At 36.3% G+C, this 14,151-nt stretch overlaps 1 protein-coding gene across 1 annotated transcript in view; it reads left to right on the top strand.

The window, feature by feature from the left end:
- SUCLG2 (succinate-CoA ligase GDP-forming subunit beta) overlaps positions 1–14,151 on the top strand; it is a 338,383-nt gene that overhangs the window by 128,844 nt on the left and 195,388 nt on the right. The window lies entirely within an intron of this gene.

The following is a 14,151-nucleotide window of genomic DNA, read 5'->3' on the forward strand; positions in this document are numbered from 1 at the left end:
TTCTCCTGTACCTAGAACTGGCCATAGTGATACTGGTCTGTCAAGGAAAGAGGTCACCTTCCTTATCCTGGATATTCTTCCATACTTCTGTTCATAAAGCCTAGGATTGCATGAACTTTGGGGGCCATATCGTGCTGTTGATAATATCATAGAATTTGTCAACTGGGTGGGGGCAGGATCTCAGGCTCTCCAGGTCCCTCATTTTACAGATGAAGAAACTGAGCTTCAGGAAAAAAAAGTCAATTATGAATGGTTCACAGCTAGTAGACAGGAATTTTGAACCCAGGCCCTCTGACTCTATATCAGTATATTAGAGTTCTTTCTCTCATAACACAGTCTCCCCTAGTCACATTGAGATTATGGAATACCAGGGCTTCTCAGACCATCAATCCTTCTTCTATCCTGTATCCATTCACCGGAGCAGCAACCCTTGTAGAGACAGAACCTCCACATTCCCTCTACCAGCAATACCAACTATTGACTAACTGTCACTGACCAGTTCCATAACCGAGTCCCAGGAAGAGCAAACCCTCACTGGTAGAATTCTTGCCACAAAATTCCTTAGCATTGTTGAATGGTTCAGCATCAGAAATAGATCCAATTTTATCAGTAAAAATGAAAATAAAGAACTGCTTTCCCACTGCAACCCAAGGATCTTGTATTCATTACCTTTCTGGCTTGATATAGAAATCACTTATATTTGTTTTTTCTCTCCTTTAGAAGTGAGCTCCTTGAGAGCATAGACTGTCTTTGTCTAACTTTGTTTATTTCTGTCTCCAGATCTTAGCATAGTGATTTATGCATACTAAGTAGTTAAATACTTCTCCATTCACTCATTCATTCATCCATCCATCCATCCATCCATCTACTCACTGATTCAATTAGTAAAACACTTGACTTTTCTAGTCATATACCCCCCCCCATTATGTGCTTGTGAATTTGATTTTTCGAACCCACGCTGAGGGCTTTCCCTTTTTCACTCTAAATTTCTTATCAGTTTGGATCATGGACTTTATTTGTACATTTTTCCCATCCTAGCTTCTCATTTTAAGATCCTTATATGATTATAAGGATGATATAAATCCAAGGTTGCTTAAAGCTAATCAAATTCAAATCCAAATAACAATTGGATTCATTAGAAAATTTTTTAAAAAATCAAGTTTTTCTAGCCTTTCCCATTTTGAAGCTTTACTATGCAGTAATGGCACCTTTCATTACAGCTATATTCCAGAGATCCCTCAAATAGAGAAATATATGAACAATCTATCTGATCAATAATAATTACTTAGGTACAAAGGACTTTTTGGAGACAAAATATAATTTAGTCAAGTGACTATATCTTCATCCTTGTGTATGTTCTTTCTGTTCTCTGGATTTTTGCATTAAGTACTAATCTGCCTTTGCAAGTATTAGAGAAGGACAGGACTGGGACTAAAACTAGACCTAAAATAGCACAAGGGAAGTGATGTAAAAGACTCCTTGGTGAATTATGAAGGTCTACTTAAAATTTTGTTAACTGCAAATCCCAAGTCCTATAATTTTGTGAGCCTGCTCAGATGCCTTTAGTATTAAATTGCATTTTAAAAAGGAAAAAGGAATGAGTTTTATAACTACTTCCCTATTTTTCTCCCCTTCTCTCCGATATAACCTTACAGACAGGAGAACATGTTTTGTTCTTCATTAAGTAGTTACCCAATTTTCTCAGGGAGATGTCAGTTAAATTTATTTTTTAAATATCAAAACGTTTACAGATGTTTTATAATCTATTAACGTTCCTTTCTAAAGACCTCCTATCATGAAAAAAAAAGAGAATAGAAAATGTCAGTATCAATTTCTGATCCAAAAATTGTAATTCTCATTTGAAGATTATTTGCAAAGGAAACTTGAAATGGGTTGTTACAATGCAATAATATTAAAATTCATAGAACCATAGATTTTAGAACTGGATGGAACTAAGAAATCATTTAGGCCAACTCTAATTATCTTTACCAGTATGAATAAAATAATCCAGAAACTTTGCCTTTTTACCCCCAGCCCCATTCTTTAAGATTGGCAAAACTTGTTCTTTTTAATGACCCTGTGAGGTCAGTGGTACATGCATATTAAATTTATTTAGCCCACATTTATTAATATACATACTAACAATGTGTAGTTGGGGCCGGGAACATAGTGACAAAACTGAAAACAGTCTCTATCCTCAAATCCAAGGCTCTTTATTTTTACACAGACAAATCCCTAAACCTCTTCGTTTTCCCCAAGGCACCCCCAAGATCTGTCAGAGCAAAAGTCAGGTGTCACCTCCTAAGGACACCATTTCTGAATTCCCCAGGAAAGAGTGCCCCATCCATTGAAATTCTTTTGAATTTACTCTGTAATTTTACATATGTATGTCTGTATATGGTATGTGTGTATGTAAACCTACATATTATATGGTCATCTATGTACATTTTGCCTCCCTTCAGTACTGAGTACTCAGTTCATTAAAGGGAGGGACTCTTGCAATTATGTTTGTAAACAAGTGCTTGGCACATAGGAAAACTCAATAAATATTTGTTAAACTGAATTAAATCTAAAGGATCTTCTCTTCATTGGAATATTATCCCCATTTTACAACAGAGGAGACTGAGGCTCAGAGCTTTCCAGTTGTTTTGTAAATAGTATGTATGGAAATGTGGGTTTGAACCCAGGTCTCCTGAATCTATGGGAAAATGTTATCTATTAAACTTTTTAATTTTTTTTGAAAGAGGTACCTTTTAATGTGATTTAGATATCATGAACATGAAATGAACTGAAAACTATGAAATACATGAAATGTTTGTCTCTTTCATTTCTTTAGAAGATTTTAGCAGTAAACCTTGTCTAAACCTTGGCCAAAATGATTTTATCTAGCTTTAAAAATTTTATCACCATTGAAGGGTGTAGTAATGGTTATGAAAGCAATTAATAACATCAGTGACAGAATCAAGAGAGTGGCTAATTTATCATTATAGATTTTAATGAGGCTTATAATTTAGTAATAAATATACAATATATTCAAGAGTATAGTGTTATAAAAAGGGTGATTTATCTGATTTTTATCCAGGAACTTGTATGGAGAGCAAAAGAGAAATTGCTCATATGAAAAGATAGGTGTGTTCAGTGCAGGGGACATGGCGTTTAAATCTTTCTGACAATGAGTTAAATAGGGGAAGCAGCATGCTATTGTCAGATAGTAGTGTCAATGTACTAATACTTTTCCTTTTATCATAATAGAACCTTCTCCTTAAATTGGACACACAAACACACACACACACAAACACACACAAACACACCCCTGGAAGAAACTTGAATATTCTGAAAAATTAGATATTTTTACATGTCTGTTACAGAAGGAGAGAAGGAGAGGAAGAGAGGCTATATGGAGAAGGAAGGAAAGTAAAGGGGGCAAGTGTCCTCCTCGGGTGTTGGGGAACAGTGCTTGTAATTCTGTTCTTAGCATATCTTCTAAATACATATCCTTGTGTAAAAACTAATCAATCGCAGGGTGCCTAGCACACAGTAGTCACTCAATAAATGCTTGTTCTATGGTTAATATTCTCTGATTTGATGTTCATGGTTTAAATGGACCTGGGGCACTGATTGACAGCTAGCAGTGTGGAGGAGTATCAGACTCAAATGGAGGCTCAAGTTGATGGCATCTGACCCCTCAGAGGTACTCCTAGATTCTTGAGTGAGCAAGGTCATTTGCCAATCTCTGGAGACCAGAGTGTGAGTTCAGATAATGATCTTCAGAACTTAAATAGGCTATACAAAAAAGGGAAAGAAGGAAAGACGGAAGGAAGGAAGAAAAGAAAAGAAGGAAAGAGGGAGGGAGGAATCCTTAAGATGGCGTATCTACAATGACTTTGAAGTAACAACAAGAATAATTCTTATTTAAATTTTAAAGTAATTTAAAGTTTCAAAGCACTTTTCATATATTACCTCATCTATACAGTTGTCATTATCCATATTTTATTCAAATATTCTGTAAGGGCCAACTTAATTATGTAAGTTAATTGGGTGGCTTGCTGTAATATTGGGGTTTAGAAAATAACGAGGAACTTCTAGGTCCAAAGTTTCCTCCCTTCCAAACTGCCTTTTTTAGTTATTTCTCCCAAGCTAAAAAGAAAGGACATTAACAACCTTTTTTCCACAAACAAATCAGATTTTATTAATGGGAATAAAATATACAACAAAGGTAAATTTAATAAAGCCAGGAACAAAGGAATAGGGGAAGAGAAAAATGGATAAGCTCCCTGGCTCTAGCAAAGACTGGCTCAATCCCCAAACTTGCTTCCAGCTCAGCTAATTCAGAGAGCTGGCCTCATTTCTATTAACTCACCACCTGGGGTCCATAGTTTCTATGGGAGTCAGCTGTGCAGCCCCTCTCCAATCCACTCTCAGAAGCTCACCAACAGGAAAGAGAGCTCCCAGCCTCAGCATTCTCTTTTCTTCCTTTTCTCTCCCTCCCCCAAAAGGGAAGTCCTTCAAGTCGCATGGCTGATATTGGTCCCCCATGCTGACATGAGTAATATACATCACTCAGGGCAGGCCAGGTGTGGCCTATATCTAATCATCCCAAGTAGGTACTTAGTTTCTCAAACAATACTAAATCAATCAAATGGGACCCCTGGGCATCTGCCAAATTCTGTTATTTTGTCACAATTCAAAGTTTTTTCTCTAAACTCATCAGTTTGGAAGTTTCCTCTAATATGTAGATGCCAACCAATCCTTGCAAAGACTGGGTGATTCTCATCTGTGTTCTCCCAAAAGTTCCTATGAGGAGTTCCCCCTAATACTCTGTAACCTTCATATTGGTCTAGCATTTTGAGTGTACCTAGGGGGCACTCTGGCTCCCTATAATGACCAGAACATCTTCTCTATCATACAAGTCTTTGAAGATATACTTTACTCCTGTTCTTCTGATTTCCTCATCACTTATGTGTTACAACCTGCCTATGCCCAGCATGCATCTTTATCTTGGCCTCTGTGATCTCCATCTTTATCTCTTTGGAGGCAGTGGTGTGCCAAGTCTACTTTGCCTCCAACAGGTTTTTCCTTTATATCTATTTTATCCAATCTGGCTGCTTTTACCATCTTTGTTCTCTGTGGTACCATTTATAATTCCTTGATAAGCCTTTCAGGGACTGTAATGGCAGGAGCCAAGTCAGGATGCTTCTATCATCCTTTGTGGAGAAAATGGGCTTCTATAATTTTTTGCAAATCTTTTCCTTTTTTCTTCAGTTGCCAGTCTTTTTTCTATTGTCATTCTCAATTGCCCTTGGGATGACTTTGCTTAGTTGGATATCCTGCCAAGGATATCTTTAGATTGATTGTGCATTGGACTTCTCTCTGCTTTGTGAGACAATACTGATCATATAAATGACATGTATAGCTCATAGAGGTTAAATGACTGGTCCAGTGTCACACTACAAGTAATTATGAGGCAGGATTTGAACTCATCTTCCTAGCTTTATCTTCAGTGCCATAACCTCAAGAAACAAAATCTGTCAAAGTTTTTTAATAATGCTTTATTTCCCCCCAGTTACATGTAGACAATTTTTACATTCATTTTTTAGAAATTTTTAGTTCAAAATTTTCTCTTTCCCTCTCCTCCCCGCCCCCTCCCTGAGACCGTAAGCAATATATATATATATATATACATACACACTCACATATATATATATACACACATGCATATTATATATAAATATTATATTATATAAAATGCATTTATTTCAAATGTGTATATGCATCAATATATATGTATATTATATATATTCATTTATATTCAATCATGCAAAACATATTACCACATTAGTCAGGTTGTTAAAGAAGACAGACTCAAAGGGGAAAACCCCATAAATACAGAAAGTGAAAATAGTATGCTTTGATCATTTAGACTCTCATCAGTTATTTCTCTCTCTGGAGGAGGAGAACATTTTTCATTATGAGTCCTTTGGAGTTGTCTTGAATCAATGTATTGCTGAGGAAAGCTAAGTCATTTATAGTTGATACTATATACAATGTTCTCCTGGTTCTACTCACTTCACTTTGGATCAGTTCATATAAGTCTTTCCAGATTTTCTGAAATCATCTTGCTCATCATTTTTATATATTTCAATTACAATCCTATACCATAACTTGTACAACCATTCCCCAACTGATGAACATCCCCTCAATTTCCAATTTTTTGCCATTATAAAAAGAGCTGCTATAAACATTTTTATACAGATAGGTCCCTTATCCCCCAGTCCCTAGTTTTTGTTTTTTTTTTAACTCTTTGGAATACAGACTTAGTAGTGGTATTGTGGGAACAAAGGTTAAGCACAATTTTATAGTCCTTTAGATACAGTGCCATTTTTTTTCTTCAGAATGATTAGAATAGTTCACAACTTCGCTTAATGTCCCAATTTTCCCACAACCCCTCCAACATTTATTATTTTCCTTTTCTGTCATTTTAGCCAATCTGATAGGTGTGAAGTGGTAGCTAAGAGTTGTTTTCATTTGTTTCTCTAATCAATAGAGATTTAGAGCATATTTCCATATGACTGAATATACAACTTTGATTTCTTCATCTGAAAACTGCCTGTTCATATCTTTTGACCAATTATCAATTGGGGAATGACTTGTATTCCTATAAATTTGAATCTGTTTACTATATATTTGAGAAATGAGATCTTTATCAGAGATACTTGCTGTAAAAGTCGTTTCTCAGCTTTCTACTTTCTGTCTAATCTTTTTTATTTTTTTTAAGTGAGGCAACTGGGGTTAAGTGACTTGCCCAGGGTCACACAGCTAGTAAGTGTTAAGTGTCTGAGGCCTGATTTGAACTCAAGTACTCCTGAATCCAGGACCGGTGCTCTATCCACTGCGCCATCTAGCTGCCCCCTTTCTGTCTAATCTTGATTGCACTGTTTTTGTTTATGTAAAACCTTTTTTAATTTAATAGTATCAAAATTGTCCATTTTATATCTAGCAATGCTCTCTATCTCTTGTTTGGTCACAAATTCTTCCCTTCTCCATAGATCTTATAGGTAAATTACTTTTTCCTCTCCTAGATTTCTTGATATGAACCTTTATGTTTTGATCATATATACATTTTGACCTTTTCTTGGTATAAGGTGCGAGATGTTGGTTTATACCTAGTTTCCACCATACTGTTTTCCAGTTTTGTCAGCAGTTTTTGTCAAATAGTGAATTATTGTCTGAAAAGCTGGGGTCTTTGGGTATATCGAACACTAAATTAGTATTGTCATTTACCCCTGAGTCCCGTGTACCTATTCTATTCCACTGATCCTTAGCAACTACAAGATTGTTTTGATAATTACCACTTTATAATACAGTCTGAGATTTGGTACAGCCAGACCACCTTCTTTCATATTTATTTTCATTAATTCCCTTAATATTCTTGACCTTTTGTTTTTCTAGATGGATTTTTTGTGAACTTTTCTAGTTCTATAAAATAATTTTTGGTAGTTTGATAGGCATGGCAATGAATAAGTAAATTAATTAAGGTAGAATTATCATTTCTCTTATATTGGCTCAGCATATCCATGAGCAATTAAAATTTTTCTTATTATTTAGATCTTCCTATATTTGTGTAAAAGTTCTTTTGTAATTGTGTTCATATAGTTCCTGGGTTTGTCTTGGCAGGTAGAGTCCCAAGTATTTTATATTGTCTGCAGTTATTTAAAAAAAAATTGAAAAAAGTAATTTCTCTTTCTCTTTCTACTGGACTTCATTGGTAATACTTAGAAATGCTGATGATCTAAGTGGGTTTATTTTATATCATGCAACTTTGGTAAAGTTGTTCATTGTTTCAGGTTGTTTTTTAGTTGATTCTCTAAGATACTCTAGGTATAGCATCATATCAATTGCAAATAATGATAGTTTGGGGGCACCTATATGGAGCAATGGATAAGGCACTGGGCTTGGATTCGGGAGGACTTGAGTTCAAATCCAGACTCAGACACTTGACACTTACTAGCTGGGTGACCCTGGGCAAGACACTTAACACTCATTGCCCCCCCCTCAAAAAAAAAAAAGAATGATAGTTTTGTTTCCTCATTTCCTATTCTAATTCCTTCCATTTCTTTTTCTTCTCTTATTGCTAGAGCTAAAATTTCTAGTACAATATTGAAAAAAAAAATGGTGATAATGGGCATCCTTGCTTCACCCCTGATCTTATTGGGAAGGCTTTTGCTTGCTGATGATTTTTGATAGATACTACTTGTCATTTTAAGGATAGCTGCATTTATGCCTATTTATGCCTATTTTTTTTAAGTGAGGCAATTGGGGTTAAGTGACTTGCCCAGGGTCACACAGCTAGTAAGTGTTAAGTGTCTGAGACCAGATTTGAACTCAGGTACTCCTGACTCCAGGGCCGGTGCTTTATCCGCTGCGCCACCTAGCCGCCCCTATGCCTATTTTTAATAGTACTTCTAGTTTTGTTTTTTAATAGGGATGGTAAAGTTTTACATGTTGAAGAGGGCTTTAGTTTCACATACTTGAACTAGGTAAATAAAAAGATAGAATGGTTTCTAGGTTAGAAAATACAAATCACCACTTATACAAGAAGGTCTTCTGAGGAATAGAAAGGGAAAAAGCAAAGATACATCTATTTTTTTCTCTTTTGGCAATTTGTGTCAACATTTGATTTTCATTTATTTTCAATTAGATTAGTTTCATTCATGTTTTGAATACAGGACCTACTGGTAAACAGGCAAGTAGATCTTTGCTAGGTCTACTAATAAAGTGGGTCTTTTTACAGTTAGAAGACATAACATTTTTTTTTAAATTAACTAGGTATGATTTCACAGGTATAGGAAAATCCTAGTAAAAGAAATTCTCCTCTAACAATGAGGATCTGTGTGTGCACTGCAAATCATGGTCTTAGAGATTTGCTAGGGGCACTAACAGAAAAATGATCTACTCAGTGTCATACTCAGTCTGTTAGAGGTGAGCTTAAATCCACATCTTCCTTACTCCAAATAAGACTGTTTTATATTCTGAATACTACCGCAGTTGAAAATAGCAAGTCTTCTGAATGTTTTTTAAATTATATATTGTTGGGGCAGCTAGGTGACACAGTGGATAAAGCACTAACCCTGGATTCAAGAGGACTTGAATTCAAATGTAGCCTCATACACTTGACACTTACTAGCTGTGTGACCCTGGGCAAGTCACTTAACCCTCATTGCTCTCCAAAAATAAATAAATGATTAATTAATTAAATATTGTTCATTTATATTTAAGGTCCATTTCCAATTTTATTATATATATACACATATACATATATATAGTTCCAAGAACTTATTTTACTCATTTTTTCCCATAAGTCTTCTTCCAAATGTATTTATAGGTCAACTATAGTATGGCACAGTGCTCAACTCAGAAATATCCTAATGATACTTTTGCAACAATCTTTTCATTATACCACATACATGAATGTATTAAAACTGAAATGAACCAATTGTACAAGTTTGCCTAATTTAAAATTAAAGTGTTTCCCACTTGCTTTACTTGTGCCATGTCACTCATAATGATTTTAAATTATAAGGATTTACATGATACCAGAGGGATTTATTGTTCACCATAAATTTGTTTGGGGATTTGGAAAAATAAGTTGAATGGCCACATTAATGTAACTATAATTATTGCTGTTATTATTAAGCAAAGGTTTGTCATGCCAGGGTGGGTGTGGGGATAAGCTCCCACTCTCTATAAAATGCTCCAATGGCTTGCGTCTCAAATAGCCTCTGACAACCGAAGCTCAACTCCTGGCCTTCTCGTGGAAGAACTGTTTCTACTAACAGGAGAAGGGGCGAAGGCAAGTCACTGGCACCTTAAAACCAGTCGCTTCGGGCAGGTGGGTCTCATTAGCCTCGTCAGGCAACCTGCCTAGGGGAAGGAACCCTGATTTTAAACCTCTGCTCCCTTGCAGCTATACCCATATATGGGAAAGGCTTCGGGAGTTAACCCTGAGGAAAAATCAGGAGTCAGAGTCCCTTAGGCAGTTAGATGCTGGACATCACATCCCTCTGGCAACTCCTGTGGTGGCACTGGTGCCAAACTGTACTGGCTCTGCCTCTCCTTTGGATCCACCAATGTCATGGAGAGGGGAAACCTGCTGCATGGGCAACAGCTTGTTTTCCATATTGATCTGCCCAGGCCAGTGCCCTGAAGAGGACACTCCAGCTACTCCTCATGGGGTAGATACAACCATGGAATGTGGCAGTTACCGGTTATAAGTCACTCAGGAGCTGTGGCTCCCACATCGGACTGCATGGCCACACTGTGGCCTGTGGCTCTTCAAGGCACTGATCCATGGTCATCCGCGACTGGTGGAGGCCTACTATTAAGCAAAGAAACAAACCTAAAACTTGTTATTTTTAAGTATTTGATGGTACAGAATAGCACTTCTATGGGATGGACAGGTTTTTTTCTTTTTTTTTTGGTGAAGGGGTATGTAGTTGTAAATGGTGTGACTTAAAAAGGGCTATTTGAAAATCTGAAAGTCTACCAAGCTACTTCTTCTCATAATAAAACAGGTTTAATATATACTAAACAAATAATGCCTTTCTAACTTGGTTGTTAAGGGTTTAATATATTCCAATACAAAAATCTATTAAGGTTTGTGTGTGTGTGTGTGTGTGTGTGTGTGTGTGTGTGTGTGTGTGTGTGTGTGTGTTTTGGGGGGAGAAAGATAACAAAAACCTGTTATCCTTAGTGCACAGTTAAATCATTTTATATATTTAGACAAAAATTGCATTTCTTGAATGGGATATTCTTTCACAATTCATTTTGGGAATTTAGGCAGGAGATTACATAACACAACAGAAATTTTTGTGAGCTTTTGGAAAAATCAGGTTTCTATATATAATAGAAATGGTGACATTAGGTAGTGCATCAACTTGGTAAATGATGACTGATCAGGCCTACTTACTGTGAAATAAGATCTGGCTGGTTTACTTAATTTTCAAGAGCTTGGGTAAATAGCTACTGAATTAAATTACTTCATGTCGGTTTCCTCTAGGGTGAGAACAGCCTGCTTTTCTATGTGTAACTGAACTCCTCTGTATTGATTAGTGCTCCAGGCCCAACCTTCCATAGTTAGGCTCACTTTTAGCCCACTTACTTCTGGTCTTGAGTGCCATTGTGAAAATATATTGGTATTGACGTGACTGCTTGCATTCTTTGTTGTTGATGTTGTTGTTTTTACTAAATACGTTCCACACCCTCTTGATCATCCTCAGCCTGTGTGGTTTGTAGAAAAAGTGGTTTAAAGTTCTATGACTGGTAATAAAATAAATGGGGACCTGGATAAGTGACAACACTTCACTGAGAACATGACTGTTTTCTTGTCTTGTGGGTTAGTAACTAAGTCTAATTTAATCAAGTGTGCACATGTCAATTAACAACGACAAATTAAGCATTCTGTCAGAGTATTCCTTGTGGTTTTGAGGTTTTGCTGCTATAGGGCTTAGAATGAGTGCTAAAGAGCATCATTTGTAATATAGCAAGGGAAGGAAAAAATCTAAGTCTGTAAGAATGGCTCCAAGGGAATTCAGCATTTGGCCAGCTACTGTTTTTTACAATTTGAGACAATGCTTGTCTCCCACCAGTATGGGTAAACAAGCATTTGATGTTTCCTCAAACTGGTATTAAAAAATGGTGGTATTAAAAAATCAACAGCAACTAAGCTAATTCTAATAAAGGAGTGTAGCAGCCTAAATATTTAATTTTAATCTAATTCTAAATAATTTAATTCTAGTTTTACATCCCCCTCACCTCTATCTCTTAGACATTTTTGCTCAGCTTCTACACCACTTTCTACTGGAAACATTTCCTCATTCCCTTAGAGTTTGTTTGTTTGTTTGCTTTTTAATAGATGTATTTATATCTTTCTATATAAGATAAAAGAATCATCAGGTGGGGGCTGCAAGGAACCATAGAGGTTATAAACCTTTTTATTTAACAGATATATACATATGTAACGATTGGAATGACGCCACCTTCTGGAGACTTACTGTAGAAGAATTCTGCCCATGAAGCGAAGGTCTTTGAGGGCAAGACCAGGAGTCAGGAAGTGACGCGGGCTAGTGGGAGGAGGAAGGAAGAGACTGGCGCTCAGACGGAGGGCTCTTTCCTGAGGACGCTGGCGGAGAAGGGAGCTAGAAATGTGCTCTCCCTTTAATAGATAGGAATCTAGGCCTTTCTCTCTCTCTTTACCAAATTCTTATTCTCCTTAATAAATGCTTAAAAGTTTAACTCTTGCTAAAGCTTATAATTTATTGGCGACCACTCATTAGATATTTTAGACAGTTTAGCTAGAATTTTAACCCTTAACACATATATAATAAATACATAACCTTTATTTAACAGATATATTCACATACATATATATGTATATGCATGTATGTATATATAGATAGATATAAATAAATAACTCTATTTAACAGATATTGACATTGAAACCAAAAGGAAGAATAAAGAAGCCAAATATGTATGTGCATACGTGTACATATATATACATATGATAGACTTGTACTCACACACACACGCATATATATATATATATATATATATATATATATATATATATATATATATATATATATATATATATATATATATATATATATATATATATATATACAGTATGTTGTTGTTCTTTGGACATTTCAGTTTTGTCCCACACTTTGTGACTTCATCTGGGGTTCTCCTGGCAAAGATACTGGAGTGCTTTGCCATTTCCTTCTCCAGCTCATTTTATAGAGAGGAAATTGAAGCAAACAGGTTTAAGTGACTTGCCCAGGGTCACACAGTTAGTAAGTGTCTGAAGATGGATTTGAACTCATGAAAATGAGTCATGCTGATTCTCAGCTCAGTTCAGTATCCACTGTGCCATCTATCTACCCCACATATACACTATCCTCATCTGTAAAATTGGGATTGTAAATCCTGCAGGGTTTACCACCCAGTGATGCTGTGAAGCTCAAATTAGATGATATATGTAAAGTGTCTTTCAAATGTTAAAGTTCTATGGTATGTAAAAATGAGACACTTAGTCAAGATGACTTCTAATCCCTTCCCATTGTACATCAATATTCTTATCAACGTCCATTAACATGATTATTAGTAATTATCACCATCCTTTCTTTTCCCAGTTTGGCCCCTCTGTCTTTTCTTATCTTTTCCATGTTCTCATTCCCAATGAGCTCTTGGCATTCTAATGAAGTAGGAGGAACATTGGTTTTGGAATCAGAGGACTTGGCTTCAAACCCCAGCTCTGACACTTATTACTTATGTGATTTAGTCAACTCATAACCTCTCTTGGTCTCAATTTCATCATCTATAAAATGGGCTAGTTGTACCAAAAGCCCTAAGGGGTCCTGTCCAACTCTCTGTGAGCCTCTATTACATATCCATGTTAATTGGTTTGCTACTCTATAATCAAGATTTTTAAATGTTCATATTAATTATCATTCATTCTAATTTTAATCTGCTCTTCTACATATGCAGCCATCTGCATATGTAGAAAAAGACCTAGTTGTTTTTCAGTCATGTCCAACTCTTTGTGACCCGATTTGGGGTTTACTCAGCAGAAATACTGTGGTGGTTTGCCATTTTCTTCTTCAGCTCATTTTGTAGATGAGGCACCTGAGAAACCCAGGGTGAAGTGATTTGCCCAGAGTCACATAACTATTAAGTGTCTGAAGCCAGATTTGAATTCAGGGAGCTGAGTCTTCCTGACTGCAGGCCCAACACTCTATCTACTTTACCACCTACCTGCTCTAGGAAATGGTACAAAATAGGCAATGTAAGCTAATGGAAAGTGCACTGCATTTGGAGTCAGAGGACTTGGGTTCAAATCCTGATTCTCTTACCTATTCAACCTGGAAATCCCTTCTCCTCAATGGACCTTAGTGTCCCTATCTGTAAAGAGAGGAATTCAGAGTCAATGATAGCCACGGTCGCTTCTGCTTCTCAGTTCCATGATTTTAAACAGATCATCCATGAACTTCTTCTCACCAGTTTGTATAGTACAAGTTTCTTTTAAACTTTTCTTCATTTGCTATAATCTCTTCCCCACATGACATCTTAGTTTCATTCCTGACAAGTCAAAAC

This window comes from Dromiciops gliroides, chromosome 1, assembly GCF_019393635.1.
Source record: "Dromiciops gliroides isolate mDroGli1 chromosome 1, mDroGli1.pri, whole genome shotgun sequence".
NCBI classification, from domain to species: Eukaryota; Metazoa; Chordata; class Mammalia; order Microbiotheria; family Microbiotheriidae; genus Dromiciops; species Dromiciops gliroides.